This window comes from Tachyglossus aculeatus, chromosome Y4 (genome assembly GCF_015852505.1).
Source record: "Tachyglossus aculeatus isolate mTacAcu1 chromosome Y4, mTacAcu1.pri, whole genome shotgun sequence".
NCBI classification, from domain to species: Eukaryota; Metazoa; Chordata; class Mammalia; order Monotremata; family Tachyglossidae; genus Tachyglossus; species Tachyglossus aculeatus.
Window position 1 is genome coordinate 10,394,553 of NC_052096.1, and position 19,429 is coordinate 10,413,981.

Genomic DNA, 19,429 nt, shown 5'->3' on the forward strand with positions numbered 1-19,429 from the left:
CGACGTAGGGGGCGGCCCCGGACCTGACGCGATGGGCGGGGCCTGACGCAGGGGGCGGGGCCTAATGCACTGCGCGGGACCTGACGCGATGGGCGGGGCCCGGACTTGACGAGGTGGGCGGGGCCAGACGCAGGGGGCGGGACCTGACGCAGTGGGCGGGGCCCGGGCCCGACGAGGTGGGCGGGGCCTATGGCAGTGGGCGGGGCCCGGCTCGGGGGTCGGGCCCGCGTCTGACGTAATGGGCGGGGCATGACGTAGAGGGCGGCCCCGGACCTGACGCGATGGGCGGGGCCTGACGCAGGGGGCGGGGCCTAATGCACTGCGCGGGACCTGACGCGATGGGCGGGGCCCGGACCTGACGAGGTGGGCGGGGCCCGACGCAGGGGGCGGGACCTGACGCAGTGGGCGGGGCCCGGGCCCGCCGAGGTGGGCGGGGCCTATGGCAGTGGGCGGGGCCCGGCTCGGGGGTCGGGGCCGCGTCTGACGTCATGGGCGGGGCACGACGTAGAGGGCGGCCCCGGACCTGACGCGATGGGCGGGGCCTGACGCAGGGGGCGGGGCCTAATGCACTGCGCGGGACCTGACGCGATGGGCGGGGCCCGGACTTGAGGAGATGGGCGGGGCCCGACGCAGGGGGCGGGACCTGACGCAGTGGGCGGGGCCCGGGCCCGACGAGGTGGGCGGGGCCTATGGCAGTGGGCGGGGCCCGGCTCGGGGGTCGGGCCCGCGTCTGACGTAATGGGCGGGGCACGACGTAGAGGGCGGCCCCGGACCTGACGCGATGGGCGGGGCCTGACGCAGGGGGCGGGGCCTAATGCACTGGACGGTACCTGACGCGATGGGCGGGGCCCGGACCTGACGAGATGGGCGGGGCCCGACGCAGGGGGCGGGACCTGACGCAGTGGGCGGGGCCCGGGCCCGACGAGGTGGGCGGGGCCTACGGCAGTGGGCGGGGCCCGGCTCGGGGGTCGGGCCCGCGTCTGACGTAATGGGCGGGGCACGACGTAGGGGGCGGCCCCGGACCTGACGCGATGGGCGGGGCCTGACGCAGGGGGCGGGGCCTAATGCACTGGGCGGTACCTGACGCGATGGGCGGGGCCCGGACCTGACGAGATGGGCGGGGCCCGACGCAGGGGGCGGGACCTGACGCAGTGGGCGGGGCCCGGGCCCGACGAGGTGGGCGGGGCCTACGGCAGTGGGCGGGGCCCGGCTCGGGGGTCGGGCCCGCGCCTGACGTAATGGGCGGGGCATGACGTAGGGGGCGGCCCCGGACCTGACGCGATGGGCGGGGCCTGACGCAGGGGGCGGGGCCTAATGCACTGGGCGGTACCTGACGCGATGGGCGGGGCCCGGACCTGACGAGATGGGCGGGGCCCGACGCAGGGGGCGGGACCTGACGCAGTGGGCGGGGCCCGGGCCCGACGAGGTGGGCGGGGCCTACGGCAGTGGGCGGGGCCCGGCTCGGGGGTCGGGCCCGCGTCTGACGTCATGGGCGGGGAACGACGTAGGGGGCGGCCCCGGACCTGACGCGATGGGCGGGGCCTGACGCAGGGGGCGGGGCCTAATGCACTGCGCGGGACCTGACGCGATGGGCGGGGCCCGGACTTGACGAGATGGGCGGGGCCCGACGCAGGGGGCGGGACCTGACGCAGTGGGCGGGGCCCGGGCCCGACGAGGTGGGCGGGGCCTATGGCAGTGGGCGGGGCCCGACTCGGGGGTCGGGCCCGCGTCTGACGTAATGGGCGGGGCACGACGTAGAGGGCGGCCCCGGACCTGACGCGGTGGGCGGGGCCTGACGCAGGGGGCGGGGCCTAATGCACTGGGCGGTACCTGACGCGATGGGCGGGGCCCGGACCTGACGAGATGGGCGGGGCCCGACGCAGGGGGCGGGACCTGACGCAGTGGGCGGGGCCCGGGCCCGACGAGGTGTGCGGGGCCTATGGCAATGGGCGGGGCCCGGCTCGGGGGTCGGGCCCGCGTCTGACGTAATGGGCGGGGCACGACGTAGGGGGCGGCCCCGGACCTGACGCGATGGACGGGGCCTGACGCAGGGGGCGGGGCCTAATGCACTGGGCGGTACCTGACGCGATGGGCGGGGCCCGGACCTGACGAGATGGGCGGGGCCCGACGCAGGGGGCGGGACCTGACGCGATGGGCGGGGCCCGGACCGGCAAGGTGGGGCGGGGCCTGACGCAGTGGGCGGGGCCCGGGCCCGACGAGGTGGGCGGGGCCCGAAGCGTTGAGCGGGACCTGACTCCATGGGAGGGGCCCAACGCTGTGGGCGGGGCCTAATGCACTAGGCGGGACCTGACGCTGTGGGCGGGGCCCGGACCTGACGAGTGGGCGGGGCCTGACGCGGTGGGCGGGGCCCGGACCAGACGAGGTGGGCGGGGCCCGACGCGTTGGACGGGGCCCAATGCACTGGGAGGGGGCGGGCGCAGAGGGCGGGGCCAGACGCAGCAGGCGGGGCCCAGACTCGAGGAGGTGGGCGGGGCCCGAAGCATTGAGCGGGACCTGACTCCATGGGAGGGGCCCAACGCTGTGGGCGGGGCCTAATGCACTAGGCGGGACCTGACGCTGTGGGCGGGGCCCGGACCTGGCAAGGTGGGGCGGGGCCTGACGCAATGGGAAGGGCCCGACGCCGTGGGTGGGGCCTGACGTAGGGGGCGGGGCTCTGGCGTGACGAGGCGGAGGGGGTCTGACGCAATGGGCGGGGTCTGAGACTGTGGGCGGGGCTTCTCGCAGGGGGCGGGGCCCGGACCTGACGCAGTGGGAGGGGCCGGCCGTAGGGGCGGGACTTGATAGGGTGGGCGTGACCTGACGCAGTGGGCGGGGCCGGACGCATTGGGCGGGGCTTGGCGCCGGGGCGGGGCCGGCTGGAAAATCCCTGGTTGAGGAAGGGCGCTCGACTGTAGCAGCGGGCGGTGGGCCGGGCGGGTTTATTTATTTTACTTGTACCTATCTATTCTATTTATTTTATTTTGTTAGTATGTTTGGTTTTGTTCTCTGTCTCCCCCTTTTAGACTGTGAGCCCACTGTTGGGTAGGGACTGTCTCTATATGTTGCCAATTTGTACTTCCCAAGCGCTTAGTACAGTGCTCTGCACATAGTAAGCGCTCAATAAATACGATTGATGATGATGATGATGACCCCCGCCGGTGGGAGGAGGCGGCGCCGCCAAGGGGCGGGGAGGGCTTTGATCTCGGCCCCTTCTTCGGTTCCCCCACCAGGGGGCGCAGGGAACGGCTGTGCTCCCTCCTGTTCGCTTCTCCTTCCGGTTTCGGGCCGGGGCCGCAGTGCGCTTGCGCCTCGGCGCGCGCGCGAAAGGCGGAATGGCGCCATCCCGCTCGTGACGTAGGCACGGCGGGAGCGGGCGGGGGAGGGGGGGTTGGTGCGCGCGCTCCGGGCTGCGCATGCGCGCGTTGTATGAGGCCCTGAGGCCAGGGAGTGGGGGGGTAGCGGGGGTTGTCCGTTTCATTCATTCAATCGCAGTATTTATTGAGCGCTTACTGTGTGCAGAGCACTGTACTGAGCGCTTGGGAAGGACAAGTCGGCAACATCTAGAGACGGTCCCGACCCAACAGCGGGCTCACAGTCTAGAAGGGGGAGACAGACAACGAAACGAAACATGAGGACAGATGATGATGAGTCATCAGAATAAATAGAAGTAGAGCTCGATCAATCAATCAATCGTATTTATTGAGCACTTACTGTGTGCAGAGCACTGGACTAAGCGCTTGGGAAGTCCAAGTTGGCAACATCGAGAGACGGCCCCTACCCAACAGTGGGCTCACAGTCTAAAAGGGGGAGACAGAGAACAAAACCAAACATACTAACAAAATAAAATAAATAGAATAGATATGGACAAGCAAAATAAATAAATAAATAGAGCAATCAATCAATCGTATTTATTGAGCGCTTACTGTGTGCAGAGCACTGGACTAAGCGCTTGGGAAGTACAAGTCGGCATCATACAGGGACAGTCCCTACCCAACAGTGGGCTCACAGTCTTGAAGGGGGAGACAGACAACAAAACCAAACATATTAACAAAATAAAATGGAATAGATATGTACAAGTAAAATAAATAAGTAAATAGAGTAATCAATCAATCGTATTTATTGAGCGCTTACTGTGTGCAGAGCACTGGACTAAGCGCTTGGGAAGTCCAAGTTGGCAACATCTAGAGACAGTCCCTACCCAACAGTGGGCTCACAGTCTTGAAGGGGGAGACAGACAACGAAACCAAACATACTAACAAAATAAAATCAATAGAATAGATATGGACAAGCAAAATAAATAAATAAATAGAGCAATCAATCAATCGTATTTATTGAGCGCTTACTGTGTGCAGAGCACTGGACTAAGCGCTTGGGAAGTACAAGTCGGCATCATACAGGGACAGTCCCTACCCAACAGTGGGCTCACAGTCTTGAAGGGGGAGACAGACAACAAAACCAAACATATTAACAAAATAAAATGGAATAGATATGTACAAGTAAAATAAATAAGTAAATAGAGTAATCAATCAATCGTATTTATTGAGCACTTACTGTGTGCAGAGCACTGGACTAAGCGCTTGGGAAGTCCAAGTTGGCAACATATAGAGACGGTCCCTACCCAACAGTGGGCTCATAGTCTAGAAGGGGGAGACAGACAACAAAACCAAACATACTAACAAAATAAAATAAAGAGAATAGATATGTACAAGCAAAATAAATAAATAAATAGAGCAATCAATCAATCGTATTTATTGAGCGCTTACTGTGTGCAGAGCACTGGACTAAGCGCTTGGGAAGTCCAAGTTGGCAACATATAGAGACGGTCCCTACCCAACGGTGGGCTCACAGTCTAGAAGGGGGAGACAGACAACAAAACCAAACATATTAGCAAAATAAAATAGATAGAATAGATATGTACAAGTAAAATAAATAAATAAATAGAGTAATCAATCAATCAATTGTATTTATTGAGCGCTTACTGTGTGCAGAGCACTGGACTAAGCGCTTGGGAAGTACAAGTTGGCAACATACAGAGACGGTCCCTACCCAACAGTGGGCTCACAGTCTAAAAGTCTCACAGTCTCACAGTCTAGATGCACATCATTAACAAAAGAAATAGAATAGTTAATATGTACAAGTAAAATAAATAGAGCAATAAATCTGTACAGACATATATACAGGTGCTGTGGGGAGGGGAACGTTTGCGGATATGTTTTTTATCCTTGCGTCCTTCTCTCCTAATAACAGTACTACTAATTTCGGTATATGTTAAACTCTTACTGTGTTCCAAGGATTGTGCTAAGCGCCGGGGCAAATACAAGATAATCAGATGACACACAGACCCTGTTACACATTGGTTTATTAATAATAATAATAATAATGGAATTTATTAAGCTCTATATGCGAAGCACTGTTCTAAGCGCTGGGGAGGTATAATAATGATGATGGTGTTTGTCCATCCCACTGTCGGGTAGGGACCATCTCTCTATGTTGCCGACTTGGACTTCCCAAGCGCTTAGTACAGTGCTCTGCACACAGTAAGCGCTCATTAAATACGATTGAATGAATGAATGAATGTCTTCTAGACTGTGAGCCCACTGTTGGGTAGGGACCGTCTCTAGATGTTGCCGATTTGGACTTCCCAAGCGCTTAGTCCAGTGCTCTGCACACAGTAGGCACTCAGTACATACGATTGAATGAATGAATGAAAGTCTTCTATTTATTACTCAATTTATTTTACTTGTACATATCTATTCTATTAATTTTATTTTGTTAGTATGTTTGGCTTTGTTCTCTGTCTCTTCCCCTTCTAGACTGTGAGCCCACTTTTGGGTAGGGACCGTCTCGATATGTTGCCAACTTGGACTTCCCAAGCGCTTAGTCCAGTGCTCTGCATACAGTAAGCGCTCAATAAATACGATCAATCAATCAATCAATCGTATTTATCGAGCGCTTACTGTGTGCAGGGCACTGGACTAAGCGCTTGGGAAGTCCAAGTTGGCAACATAGAGAAACAGTGATTGATTGATTCTAGACCGTGAGCCCACTGTTGGGTAGGGACCGTCTCTAGATGTTGCCGACTTGGACTTCCCAAGCGCTTAGTCCAGTGCTCTGCACACAGTAAGCGCTCAATAAATACGATTGAATGAATGAATGAATGATTGAATGAATGAATGAATGAATGAAATACCAGAAAAAAAAAAGAGAGAGAGGAGGGAGCTCCGGTCGGCGCCCAAGGGGAGGTTCTTCCCCGAGCCAGCAGAGGGCGCCCTCCACCGGCTTCAATCAATCGTATTTATTGAGCGCTTACTATGTGCAGAGCACTGTACTAAGCGCTTGGGAAGTCCAAGTTGGCAACATCTAGAGACAGTCCCTACCCAACAGTGGGCTCACAGTCTAAAACGGGGAGACAGAGAACAAAACCAAACATACTAAGAAAATAAAATAGAATAGATATGTGCAAGTAAAATAAATAAATAAATAGAGTAATAAATAGGTACAAACATATATACATCATCATCATCAATCGTATTTATTGAGCGCTTACTATGTGCAGAGCACTGGACTAAGCGCTTGGGAAGTCCAAATTGGCAACATCTAGAGACAGTCCCTACCCAACAGTGGGCTCACAGTCTAAAAGGGGGAGACAGAGAACAAAAGCAAACATACTAACAAAATAAAATAAATAGAATAGATAGGTACAAGTAAAATAGCCGGGAGCCACGAGGAGGGAGGGAGTTGGCTGGCACAACGTGGGGCGCAGTGTGTCGCTTCCTCACTTGAAGCCAGAGCTCCAGGGGCCGTCAGCTTTCCCCTCCCCTCCTTCCTCCACCCCAACCCCAGCCCTACCCTCCCTGCCAACTCACAAACACTCACAACTCCTCCCCCTTCTACTCATTCATAGGGACTGTCTCTATATGTTGCCAACTTGGGCTTCCCAAGCGCTTAGTCCAGTGCTCTGCACACAGTAAGCGCTCAATAAATACGATTGATTGATTGATTCATTCATTCATTCATGAGCGCTTGCTGTGTGCAGAGCACTGGACTAAGCGCTTGGGAAGTCCAAGTTGGCAACATAGAGAGACGGTCCCTACCCGACAGCGGGCTCACGGTCTAGAAGGGGGAGACAGACAACAAAACAAAACATTAATTCATTTATTCAATCGCATTTATTGAGCGCTTACTGTGTGCAGAGCACTGTACTAAGCGCTTGGGAAGTACAAGTTGGCAACATAGACGGTCCCTACCCGACAGCGGGCTCACAGTCTAGAAGGGGGAGACAGACAGCAAAACAAAACATTCTTCATTCATTCAATCGTATTTATTGAGTGCTTACTGTGTGCAGAGCACCGTACTAAGCGCTTGGGAAGTACAAGTCGGCAACATTCATTCATTCAATCGTATTTATTGAGCGCTTACTGTGTGCAGAGCACTGTACTAGGCGCTTGGGAAGTACAAGTTGGCAACATATAGAGACGGTCCCTACCCAACAGTGGGCTCACAGTCTAGAAGGGGGAGACAGAGAACAAAACAAAACATACTAACAAAATAAAATAAATAGAATAAACATGTACAAATAAAATAAATAACTAAATAGACTGTGAGCCCATTGTTAGGTAGGGACCGTCTCTATCTTTTGCTGATTTGTACTTCCCAAGTGCTTAGTACAGTGCTCTGCACTAAGCGCTCAATAAATACGATTGAATGAATGAATGAAACACATGCACAGGCTCAGCAGGCCTACTCTGTGCACACAACACATCAAACAAAGACCCCGTGCTCACGACGGACACGCAATACACGTAATAATAACACGGATACACGCACAACACAAGGTGCAGACCCCCTTTACACGCAACCCACGCAATGCAAATCCACGGTACATACAACACACGCAGCCCCTTGGAGCGCGCAGGCTTAATCCTCATTTTACAGATGAGGGAACTGAGGCCCAGAGAAGTGAAGCGACTAGCCCAAGGTCACACAGCAGACTAGTGGCAGAGCTGGATTCGAACCCAGGTCCTTCCGACTCCCAGGCTCCTGCACTCTCTCCTCCCACAGTGGCTTCTCGACTGTGAGCCTTCTAGACTGTGAGCCCACTGTTGGGTAGGGACCGTCTCTAGATGTTGCCAACTTGGACTTCCCAAGTGCTTAGTACAGTGCCCTGCACAAGTAAGCGCTCAATAAATATGATTGATTGATTGATTGATCGGCTCCGGGAGGGCTGAGATCACTTCACAGGCTGGCTGAGGGCCATAGCCTGAGAGATGAGTGAGTTAGGGATCTGGGGACGGATCCTGATTTTTGCAGCATCTTCCCGTAGTTCAACACTCCACTCACTCCTCCTTGGGCGGCCCTCTGAGCCTCTGTTTCTGAGTATTTAGGCGCTTACTATGTGCCACAGCTGTACTGAGCGCTGGGATACATACAAGATCATCAGGTTCGACACTGCCCCTGTCCCACATGGGGTTCACAGTCTTAATCCCTCAATAAATATGATTGAATGAGCTCCCCATCCCCCCCGCCTCACCTCCTTCCCCTCCCCACAGCACCTGTATGTATATGTATATATATATATGTATATATATATATATATATATATATATACATACACAGTCCTTTTAGACTGTGAGCCCACCGTTGGGTAGGGACTGTCTCTATATGTTGCCAATTTGTACTTCCCAAGCGCTTAGTACAGTGCTCTGCACATAGTAAGCGCTCAATAAATACGATTGATGATGATTTTACCGAAGGAGGTAAATGAGGCCCAGAGAAGTAAAGCGACTTGCCCGAGGTCACACAGCAGACAAGTGGCGGAGCCGGGAATAGATCCCAGGTCTTCTGAATCCCAAGCCCTAACTCTATCTGCCAGGCCACACTTCTTCCCTGTTTTCATGTGTGTCTTCATCCCTCTTTTAGACTGTGAGCCCACTGTTGGGTAGGGACTGTCTCTATATGTTACCAACTTGTACTTCCCAAGCGCTTAGTACAGTGCTCTGCACACAGCAAGCGCTCAATAAATACGATTGATGATGATGATGTCTTTGTCTTCATTAATAATAATAATAACGATGATGGCATTTATTAAGCGCTTACTATGTGAGCAGTGGCTTCTCTAATAATGGCTCAGTGGAAAGAGCGCGGGCTTTGGAGTCAGAGGTCAGGGGTTCAAATCCCGGCTCCGCCAATTGCCAGCTGGGTGACTTTGGGCGAGTCACTTCACTTCTCTGGGCCTCAGTTCCCTCATCCGTAAAATGGGGATTAAGACTGTGAGCCACCCCCGTGGGACCGCCTGATCACCTTGTAACCTCCCCAGCGCTTAGAACGGTGCTTTGCACATAGTAAGCGCTTAATAAATGCCATCATTATTAGGGGTTCAAATCCCGGCTCCGCCAGTTGCCCGCTGTGTGACTTTGGGCAAGTCACTTCACTTCTCTGGGCCTCAGTGACCTCCTCTGCAGTGTGGCTCATTGGAAAGAGCCTGGGCTTTGGAGTCAGAGGTCATGGGTTCGAATCCCGGCTCCACCACACGTCTGCTGTGTGGCCTTGGGCAAGTCACTTAACTTCTCTGAGCCTCAGTTCCCTCATCTGTAAAATGGGGATTAAGACTGTGAGCCCCACGTGGGACAACTTGATCACCTTGTATCCCCCCCCAGCGCTTAGAACAGTGCTCTGCACATAGTAAGCGCTTAACAAATGCCATAATAATAATAATAATTATTATTATTATTATTATCTCTGAGTGTGTCTCTGTCTTGCAGTCCTCCATCTCTGAGGATCTCTGTCTCTCCATTAGCTAATTCTTTCTTGGAGTATTTCTCTCTGTCCATTTCGAAATCCGTCTCCCCCGTTAGACTGTTAGCTTCTTAAGGACAGGGATCCCGTCTACCAATTTTAGGGTACTGTACTCCCCCAGGCACGAAGTACGGTGCTCTGCACACAGAAAGTGCTCAATAAATACCAAAGATTGTCTAATCGTTTGATTAATTGATCTTTCTTTCTTCCAGGGCCTCTATATTTTTCCATCTCCGACTCCCTTTCTCAAATCTCTACCTCCCCGTGTCTCTTCATCCCTCTGACTCTTCACATCTCTCTTCGTGTGCCAATTTCTCCTTTTCTTAAAGCCCGGGCTTTGGAGTCAGAGGTCATGGGTTCAAATCCCGGGTCCACCACTTGTCAACTGTGTGGCTTTGGGCAAGTCACTGAACTTCTCTGGGCCTCAGTTCCCTCATCTGTAAAATGGGGATGAAGACCGTGAGCCCCACGTGGGACAACCTGATCACCTTGTAAATTCCCCAGCACTTAGAACAGTCCTCTGCACATAGTAAGCGCTTAATAAATGACATTATTATTATTATTATTATTATTATTATCTCCCTTTCTCTCTGCTTTTCTCCCTCTCTCTCTCTCTCCCCCCCCTACTCGTTTCTCGATTTCTCTCTTCTCTTGTTCCCTTCCTTTACACCCTTTCGCTAGCCCGTGTTGCAATCTTGCAAGCTAGTAATAATGGAAAAAAACAAAAAATTGCCACCAGGGCCTAGATTTATTCCCCAGCCCTTCCTCTTCCCTTTCCCTTTCTCTCTCCCACCTCCCTCCCCCGTCCCTTGGCCCATCATCATCATCAATCTTATTTATTGAGCGCTTACTACGTGTACTAAGGGCCCATGTGCCCTCCTCTTGGCCTGCGTCCACCTGCAAAGGAATTCTGCTGAGAGGCGGACATTCCCCACATACTGCCCGCTCCCGGAGTGGGAAATTCTCCAAGTGGTCGCGGCACTTGGAAGAGACCGGGCTCTTCCAAAGCGGATCCGGGGAAACCCCTCCCTCCTGCCCCCACCAAGTCACGGGTGGGAAGCAGGGTGAGTCAGCTCTGCCCCTTTTCTGCCAGGTGAAAGTCCCTTCACTTCTCTGGGCCTCAGTTACCTCATCTGTAAAATGGGGATTGCGACTGCGAGCCCCACGTGGGATAGGGACTTTGCTCCACCCGATTTGCTTGTATCCATCCCAGCGCTTAGCACGGTGCCTGGTATATAGTAAATGCTTAACAAATCCCACAATTAGTATTAATTATTAATTACTATTATTATTATTTCACCTCTCTGTTCCTCAGGTACCTCATCTGTAAAATGAAGATTAATTCAATTCAATCCAGTCATATTTATCGAGCGCTTACTGTGTGCATAGCACTGTACTCTCCCAGCGCTTAGAACAGTGCTTCGCACATAGTAAGTTCTTAACAAATGCCATCATTATTATTATTATTTCTAAACGCTTGGGAGAGTATGATACGACAATAAACAGACACATGGTGAGAACTACGTGGGACAGGGACTGTGTGCAACCCGATTATCTTGTCTCTACCCCAGCGCTTAGTACAGTGCCTGGCACATAGTAAATGCTTAACAAATACCACAATTACAATTATTAAACTGGGGGTGGGGGGAGAGTGAGATGATAGGTGAGGGGTTGGGCTCATAATAATAATAATAATAATAATAATAATAATAATAATAATAATTGTGGTATTTGTAAAGAGCATACCATGTGCCAGGCACTGTTGTGGATACCAGCAGCATGGTGTAGTGGACAGAGCACAGGCCTGGGACTCAGAAGGTCATCGGTTTTAATCCCACCTCTGCCACTTGTCTGCTGTGTGACTTTGAGCAAGTCACTTCACTTCTCTGGGCCTCAGTCACCTCATCTGTAAAATGAGGATTGAGACTGTGAGCCCCTCATGGGACTGTGTCCAACCAGATTTGCCGGTATCCACCCCAGCGCCTAGTACAGTGCCTGGCACATAGTAAGTGCTTAACAAATACCACAGTTATTATTATTACAAGCTAATTCCCCTTCACTAGACTGTAAGCCCCCTGTGGGCAGGGAGTGTCACCCTTTATTGCTGCATTGTACTTTCCAAGCGCTTAGTTCAGTGCTGTGCACACGGTAAGCGCTCAATGAGTACAGCGAAGCAGCGTGGCTCAGTGGAAAGAGCCCGGGCTTTGGAGTCAGAGGTCATGGGTTCAAATCCCGGCTCTGCCACTTGTCAGCTGTGTGACTTTGGGCAAGTCACTTCACTTCTCTGGGCCTCAGTTCCCTCATCTGTAAAATGGGGAGCCCCACGTGGGACAACCTGATCACCTTATGATCTCCCCAGCGCTTAGAACAGTGCTTTGCATATAGTAAGCGCTTAATAAATGCCATTATTATTATTATTATTAATACGATGAATGAATGAATGAATGAATGAATGAATGAATTGGCCGCTTCGCGTGGACTCGGCGGGGCAAGGCGGCTGCTGATTGGTGGCCTCTGAGTGACGTCACACTCATAGTCCCGATGCGGGGGGCGAGCTCCCCCTTGAGGCCGTTCGGGAAATCTCTCGGTGCAGGCCACGCCCCCCTACCCCTCCTAGGCCCCCTCTAATAATAATAATAATAATGGCATTTCTTAAGCGCTTACTATGTGCAAAGCACTGTTCTAAGCGCTGGGGAGGTTACAAAGTGATCAGGTGGTCCCATGGAGGGCTCACAGTCTTCATCCCCATTTTACAGCCACGCCCACCTACCCCTCCTAGGACCCCTCTAATAATAATAATGGCATTTCTTAAGTGCTTACTATGTGCAAAGCACTGTTCTAAGCGCTGGGGAGGTTACAAGGTGATCAGGTTGTCCCATCGGGGGCTCACAGTCTTCATCCCCATTTTACAGCCACGCCCACCTACCCCTCCTAGGACCCCTCTAATAATAATAATAATAATAATAATAATGGCATTTCTTAAGCGCTTACTATGTGCAAAGCACTGTTCTAAGCGCTGGGGAGGTTACAAGGTGATCAGGTTGTCCCATGGGGGGCTCACAGTCTTCACCCCCATTTTACAGATGAGGTGACTGAGGCCCAGAGAAGTGAAGTGACTTGCCCAAAGTCACACAGCTGACAAGTGGCAGAGCTGGGAATCGAACCCATGACCTCTGACTCCAAAGCCCATGCTCTTTCCACTGAGCCACGCTAATAATAATAATAATATCGATGGCATTTGTTAAGCACTTACTATGTGCCAAGCACTGTTCCAAGCGCTGGGGGGGATACAAGGTAATAATCAGGTTGTCCCGCATGGGGCTCACAGTCTTAATCCCATTTTACAGATGAGGTAACTGAGGCCCAGAGAAGTGAAGTGACTTGCCCAAAGTCACACAGCTGACAAGTGGCGGAGCGGGGATTAGAACCCACGACCTCTGACTCCCGAGCCCGGGCTCTTTCCACTGAGCCACGTTGCTTCTCTAGACTGGCAGAAAACGTATCTACTTATTGTTCTCTTGTACTCTCCCAAGCGCTTTTTAATAATAATCATTGTAGTATTTGGATTGAGACTGTGAGCCCCCCATGGGACAACCTGATCACCTTGTACCCTCCCCAGCGCTTAGAACAGTGCTTTGCACATAGTAAGCACTTAATAAATGCCATTATTATTATTACTATTAGTTAATCGCCTATTATGTGCCAGGCACCGTACTAAGCACTGACGTGGATCCAAGCAAATCAGGGTGGACACAGTCCCTGTTCCACAGTTTCAACCCCAATTTTACAGACCAGGGAACTGAGGCCCAGAGAAGTGAAGTGACTTGGCTAAGGTCACCCAGCAGAGAAGTGGCGGAGGAGCCGGGATTAGAACTCATTAATCCAGCGCTCCGCATACAGTGAGGGCTCAATAAATATGATTGACTGACTGACTGAGTGAGCCAGCTGGGCCTTGGCCTGTTGGGATAGTGCTGTCCCTGGACCTCGTGCCCCAAAAGGTCCACCCGCCGGGACTATCCATTCCTGGATTTCCCCCTTCTGCCCTCCTCCTCCATCCCGGGCTCCCTGCCCAGGCCCGAGCCCACAGCCTCCCTCCATCCTTCTGCCGCTGTCCTGCCCCCCTCTTCCTGTGACTCACAGTTGGAGGGTACAACTGGTCATGAAACCATGAAAACACACACATACGCATACACCGGAACACACGTCCCGGGACCCACCCAGCGTCCCGTTGCTGGGGCGATGGTGGATATTTAGTTAAACAGTGACGGGGGGGAAGGGAAGGCCCCGGGAACCTGGAAGAGGGGGGAAGGTTGAGGGGGGTCAATGAATCACAGCTGAATCTGTTCTCAATTAAACCAAGGAGGCCCATGTGCAAGGCGGGAAGGCTGCTGTCTTTTCCGGGCCACTGCAGGGAGGGTAGTTATGGTGGTGGGCTCTGTGGGGGCCGCCTCCTCCCCAACTGCTCCCCTGTGGGGAGTGAGACCCATCCTTTCCCCTTTCCCTGAGGTGAGACAGTCCCACCCCTCCAATGCCAACAAGCTGTGTGACCTTATGCAGGTGTCTTAACCTTTCTGGGCCTCCCTTCCTTTCCATTATTATTATTATTATTAATCTTAATAATTATCTTAATTATAATTATTATAATCTTAATAATAATCTTAATAATAATAATAATAATAATAATGGCATTTGTTAAGCACTTACTATGTGCAAAGCACTGTTCTAAGCACTGGGGGGATACAAGGTGATCAGGTTGTCCCACGTGGGGCTCACAGTCTCAATCCCCGTTTTACAGATGAGGGAACTGAGGCTCAGAGAAGCTAAGTGACTTGCCCAAAGTCACACAGCAAACATGCGGTGGAGCTGGGATTCGAACCCATGCCCTCTGGCTCCAGAGCCCGTGCTCTTCCCACTGAGCCCCGCTGCTTCTCTTAATCCCCATTTTATAGGTGCGGTAACTGAGGCACAGTGAAGTGACTCGCCCAAGGTCACGCAGGATACAAGTGGCAGAGTCAGGATTAGAACCCAAGTCCTTCTGTCTCCCAGGCCTGGACTCTATCCACTAGGCCATGCTGTTTCTCAGTACTTCTATACTCAATCAATCAATCGTATTTATTGAGCGCTTACCATGTGCAGAGCACTGTACTAAGCGCTTGGGAAGTCCAAGTTGGCAACATCTAGAGACAGTTCCTACCCAACAGTGGGCTCACAGTCTAAAAGTGGGAGACGGAGAACAAAACCAAACATACTAACAAAATAAAATAAATAGAATAGATATGTACAAGTAAAATAAATAAATAAATAAAGAGTAATAAATATGTACTCGAAAAGTTCTGTACCAAGCACTTAGTACAGTGTTCTGCACACAGTAAGTGCCCCGTAAATATCGATTGATTGAACCCCTTCCTTCCTCTCCCCCTCGTCCCCCTCTCCATCCCCCCATCTTACCTCCTTCCCTTCCCCACAACACCTGTATATATGTATATATGTTTGTACATATTTATTACTCTATTTATTTATTTTACTTGTACATATCTATTCTACTTATTTTATTTTGTTAGTATGTTTGGTTTTGTTCTCTGTCTCCCCCTTTTAGACTGTGAGCCCACTGTTGGGTAGGGACTGTCTCTAGATGTTGCCAATTTGTACTTCCCAAGTGCTTAGTACAGTGCTCTGCACATGGTAAGCGCTCAATAAATACAATTGATTGATTGATTGATTGATTGATTGGGAGCGGAGAGAAAGGCATGCCGTGGTGGAGGAACTGAAGTTCAGGAGGTCTTGGAAGTCGTTCAGTCAGTCAGTCAATAGTATTTATTGAGTGCTTCCTGTGTGCAGAGCACTATAATGAGCACTTGGGAGAGTACAATACAACAGTAAAGTCACATTCCCTATCCACAACGAGCTTACAGTAGAGGGGGAGACAGACATTAATATGCATAAATAAATGATGGAAATGAATATAAGCAGCAGCATGGCTCAATGGAAAGAGCATGGGCTTTGGAGTCAGAGGTCACGGGTTCAAATCCCAGCTCTTCCAAAACTGTGTAACTTTGGGCAAGTCGCTTCACTTCTCTGGGCCTCAATCAATCAATCAATCGCATTTATTGAGCGCTTACTATGTGCAGAGCACTGTACTAAGTGCTTGGGAAGTACAAATTGGCAACACATAGAGACAGTCCCTACCCAACAGTGGGCTCACAGTCTAAAAAGGGGAGACAGAGAACAGAACCAAACATACCAACAAAATAAAATAAATAGGATAGTAATGTACAAGTAAAATAAATAAATAAATAGAGTAATAAATATGTATTTATTTGTATTTATTTGTATTTGTATTATATGTAATTATGAGGCCTCAGTGACCTCATCTGTAAAATGGGGATTAAGATTGTGAGCCCCACATGGGGCAACCTATTCGCCTTGTATCCCCCCCCAGCGCTTAGAACAGTGCTTTGCACATAGTAAGCGCTTAACAAATACCATCATTATTATTATAAGTAGTGTGGGGCTGGGAGGGGGGGGATGAACAAAGGGATCAAGTCAGGGTGACGCAGAAGGGAGTGGGAGAAGAGGGAAGGGGGGCTCGGTCCGGGAAGGCCTCTTGGAGAAGAAGGGCCTTCAGTAGGGCTTAGAAAGGGTGGGGGAGGAGTGAGGGTGCTGGAATGAGGCTGGAGAGGGGGAATCCAGAAAATCTTTGGGATCATATTTCCCCTCGGCGGCCCCAGCTGAGTCATCAGGGACAGGGCCAATATTGTTCACTGGTCCCGGCCACAGCCAAGCCACGGGCCAGCTGGCCCGGCCCGGCCATCTTCAAAACATTATTAAGGTCCCATCTCTTCTGTTGTCCACAGCGGACTTGACATGACTGACTCCATTTTGTGTATACTAACAGTAACCCTCCATTTTGTGCAGGCTGAGAGAACAACTCCTTTCTGTATTGTCTGCAACAGATGCCTTCAAGGCAATTAACAAGTAACACTTATATATGTAAGGTCCTAGGTCCGATGACATTCTGACAACATAAGATAACAGAATTTAGGACTACATCCTGACTAGACAGTGACAACAGAAGATAACAGAATTTAGGATGACATCCTGACAAGACAGTAACAACAGAAGATAACGGAATTTACACACCTATTTATACAAGGCCATAAGGCAGATAACAACAACCTTAACAAGGCAGTAAAATCATAGAATTTACAGCATCCTGTCGGTCCTAATTGGATTCCTGAAATTCCTAAATGCTCCCTCCCATGTTGCTGTGACTCAATAAAAGACACAGTGAGAATGGGATCGGGGCTGCTTGTCACTCGTACCTCTCCCGGGAGGTGAACGGGCAGGTAGCCACTTTCCTTCTTTACTGCTCTATCTGAACTCATGTCTCCTAGTCATTTTTCCTATCTGCGTCACCACCCTGGGTACAAGAACCCTGCGGCCGATTTATACCGATTAACCTATTTTGCACCCTACTTGTCGATAACACTTCCAAGAAGCCTTCCCCCCAAAGTCCCCTCTTTTCCTCAGCTTGCTTTCCCCTTCTGCGTCATCTATACCCTTGGATCCGCGACCTCTGGACGTTGCTCGGCGCTTAGAACAGTGCTTGGCACATAGTAAGCGCTTAAATGCCATCATTATTATCCCCCGCTTCTCCCGCCCTGCCTCTCCCAGCTTCTCCAGGACCTTCTTTCGAGGAGTTTCGGGGCTGGCCGCACCCCTGTGTCACGGCCCAGGCATCTGATGAAATTTCCCACCCGTGATGGCCTGTGTCTGGCGGGAGACGTCTGGATGCCATTCTGGGGAGGGAGGACCCGGATTCCCTACGGGAAACGAGGAATGTGTCTCTTCATTCTGTTTTATCCAGCTGAGCGCTCAGCAACGTACATTTTATTATTACAATTTTTGTTAATAATAGTAATCAATCAATCAATCAATCGTATTTATTGAGCGCTTACTATGTGCAGAGCACTGTACTAAGCGCTTGGGAAGTACAAATTGGCAACACATAGAGACAGTCCCTACCCAAAAGTGGGCTCACAGTCTAAAAGGGGGAGACAGAGAACAGAACCAAACATACCAACAAAATAAAATAAATAGGATAGAAATGTACAAGTAAAATAAATAAATAAATAAATAAATAAATAGAGTAATAATTAAGTAATAATTAAGAATCGTGGCATTTGTTAAGTGCTTACTACGTGTAAATAAAATATTTATTTTATTTTGTTGGTATGTTTGGTTTTGTTCTCTGTCTCCCCCTTTTAGACTGTGAGCCCACTGTTGGGTAGGGACTGTCTCTATATGTTGCCAACTTGGACTTCCCAAGCGCTTAGTCCAGTGCTCTGCACACAGTAAGCGCTCAATAAATACGACTGATGATGATGATGATTTGTTAAGTGCTTACTACGTGTAAATAAAATATTTATTTTATTTTGTTGGTATGTTTGGTTTTGTTCTCTGTCTCCCCCTTTTAGACTGTGAGCCCACTGTTGGGTAGGGACTGTCTCTATATGTTGCCAACTTGGACTTCCCAAGCGCTTAGTACAGTGCTCTGCACACAGTAAGCGCTCAATAAATGCGATTGATGATGATTGATGATGCCAGGTTCTTCCCTGCCCCCAGGCCCACTGCAGTTATGTACATATCTGTAATTTACTTATTTGTATTGATGTCTGTCTCCCCCCTCTAATAATAATAATGGTATTTGTTAGGTGCTTACTATGTGCCAGGCACTGTACTAAGCACTGATGATGTCTACATGCTTTGTTTTGTTGTCTGTCTCCCCCTTCTAGACTATGAGCCCGTTTTTGGGTAGGGACCGTCTTTATATGTCACCGACAGCGTGGCTCAGTGGAAAGAGGCCGGGCTTTGGAGTCAGAGGTCATGGGTTCAAGTCCCGGCTCTGCCAAGTGTCAGCTGTGTGACTTTGGGCAAGTCACTTCACTTCTCTGGGCCTCGGTTACCTCATCTGTAAAATGGGGATGAAGACTGTGAGCCCCCCCCGGGACAACCTGATCACCTTGTAACCTCCCCAGCGCTTAGAACAGTGCTCTGTTCTATTGCCAATTTGTACTTCCCAAGCGCTTAGTACAGTGCTCTGCACATAGTAAGCGCTCAATAAATACGATTGATTGATTGATTGATTGCTTTGCACATAGTAAGCGCTTAATAAATTGCCATTAAAAAAAAAACTGCTTAGTACAGTGCTCTGCACACAGTAAGCGCTCAACAAATACGATTGAATGAATGAAAGTGGGCGGGGAATGTGTCTGTTTATTGTTGTATTGTACTTTCCTAAGCAACTAGTACAGTACTGTGCACGGAGTAAGCGCTCAATAAATACAATTGAATGAGTGAATGAATGAATGAATACAAGCAAATTGGGTTGGACACAGTCCCTACCCCACATGGGCCTGACGCTCTCAATCCCCATTTGACAGATGAGGTAACTGAGTCCCAGCAAGGCCGCACAACACACCTTTTTCCCTTTCCTTTCTCGCCCTTCCTTCTTTCAAAGCCGGGAGAAACACCCACCTCCTCCGGGAAGCCTTCTCAGATTAGTCCACCCTAATCAATCAATCAATCGTATTTATTGAGCGCTTACTATGTGCAGAGCACTGTACTAAGCGCT